Here is a 2,076-nt window from a genome sequence, read left to right on the forward strand (position 1 = left end):
GTACCATGGCCCATATCTATGACCTTCTGGTGGTTAATTAAGATGGGGGAGGATCATAATTTGGAGTCCAGCCTGGGCTACTTGGCGAGACTCTGTCTTAAACAAGCAAACAAACAAAACCCATATCAAATTTGATCAGTTTACTTTAATAGCACTTCTTAAAATATTTTGTTATTTTTATTTTATGTGCATGAGTGTGTTGCCTACATGTGTGTAAGTGCACCTGTGTCGTGCAATGCCTACAGAGATCAGAAGAGGGCACTGGATTCCCTGGAACTGGAGTTATTAATGACTTTTAGCTGCCATGTGAGTGCTGGGAATTGAACCCAAGTCCTCTGCAAGAGCAGTGAGTCCTCTTAATCACTGAGCCATCTCTCCAGTCCAACATTAGTAGTATTTTCATAAACATTACTGGCTTTTCTAATGAGCCAGGAGTTGGGAGTTCCTCCTGCCTGTGTGCAATGAAGCCCCACAGTTCAGCCTAGAGGAAGTGTCATGGGGCTTGCCGCCACTTCTTCCCAGCCCCTTGCCTTTCTACTCTGCTTTTCTTTAGACTTTCTGTTTGTTTGTATAAGACAGAGTCTCACTACACAGCCAAGGCTGGCCTTGAACTCTCTACCCTCCTTACTCAGTCTCCCAAATACATAGGCATATGTCACCATACCTGGCCTCTTTTGAATTAAAGATAAATCATCTGGGGGTGAAATCTGGGAGGTTCTTTATCTGAGGGAAGAAAATTAAGAATTTAAGACTGTTTAGTTTTGTTTTTTAATTGCCCCGGGGCTGGAGAGATTGCTCAGTGGTTAAGAGCACGTACTGTTCTTCCAGAGGATCCAAGCTCAGTTCCAAAGAACCAAGTTCAGTTCTGAGCACATTGGGTGGCTCACAACTGCCTGTAACTCTAGCTCCAGGGATCCCATGCCTCTGGCCTCCTTGGGTACCTGCACTCATGTGCACAGACACAAATACATACATGTAACTAAAAATAAAATAAATCTTTTTTATATAAGCTAAGTTTTTAAAAACTTTTATTTTGTTTATTATTTTTTGTGTATGTATGTATTGCCTGCATGTAGGTAAGCATACCCGTATGGACTGGAGTTACAGACAGTTGTTGGCTGCCATGTGGGTGCTGGGATTTGAACCCGGGTCTTCTGCAAGAACAGCCAGTGTTCTGCAAGAACAGCCATCTCTCCAGCCCCAAAATAAATCTCTTTTTTTGTCTTTTTGAAGCAGGGTCTCCCTGTAGTCCCCAGCTGTCCTGGAACTCACTAGGCTGGCCTTGAACTCATAGAGATCCACCTGCCTCTGCCTCCATAGAGAGTCCCCTGCTGGGACTACAGGGGTGCGCTACCACACCCAGCTCCAAAACAAATCTTTTTTTAAAAGTGCTCCTTTGGCGGGAGGGGGAGGGGGTGAGATGGCTCAGTGGGTAAAGATACTTGCAGCCCAGCCTGACAACCAGAGTTCAATCCCTGGGAGCCACATGGTGAAAGGCACGAACCATCTCCCACATGTCTTCTGACCTTCACATGTGTGCTGTGGCATGTGTCCCTCCCATAAGTAAATGTAATTTTTTTTTGTCTTTTTGAGACAGGGTCTCCCTGTACCCCCAGCTGGCCTGGCACTCACTATGTAGACCAGGCTGGCCTTGAACTCACAGGGATCCACCTGCCTCTGCCTCCTGAGTGCTGGGATTAAAGGCATGTGCCACCACACCCGGCTTTTTCTAATTTTTCTTGGAGGGGGAGGGGTAAATGTAATTTTTTAAAAATGCTCCTTTTGGAGGCCAGTGAGATGGCCTAGCAGGTGAAAACATTTGCTGTACAAACCTTTTAACTTCTTTGATTCCCCAGGAGTCTTGAAAGTTGCTCTCTGATCTCCCTATGCTTTCTGTGGCATGCCCCCCAAACATAATTTTATGTGTGTGTGTGTGTGTGTGTGTGTGTGTGTGTTATGTGGAGGGCTGGGGAGCTGAAGAGATGACTCTGTGGGTAAGAGTGAATCCTATAGAAACATAAGGGCCAGAGCGCTCTCTCTCTCTCTCTCTCTCTCTCTCTCTCTCTCTCTCTATAT

The sequence above is a fragment of the Nannospalax galili genome, unplaced genomic scaffold, assembly GCF_000622305.1.
Source record: "Nannospalax galili isolate Female #2095 unplaced genomic scaffold, S.galili_v1.0 scaffold568, whole genome shotgun sequence".
Taxonomy (NCBI): domain Eukaryota; kingdom Metazoa; phylum Chordata; class Mammalia; order Rodentia; family Spalacidae; genus Nannospalax; species Nannospalax galili.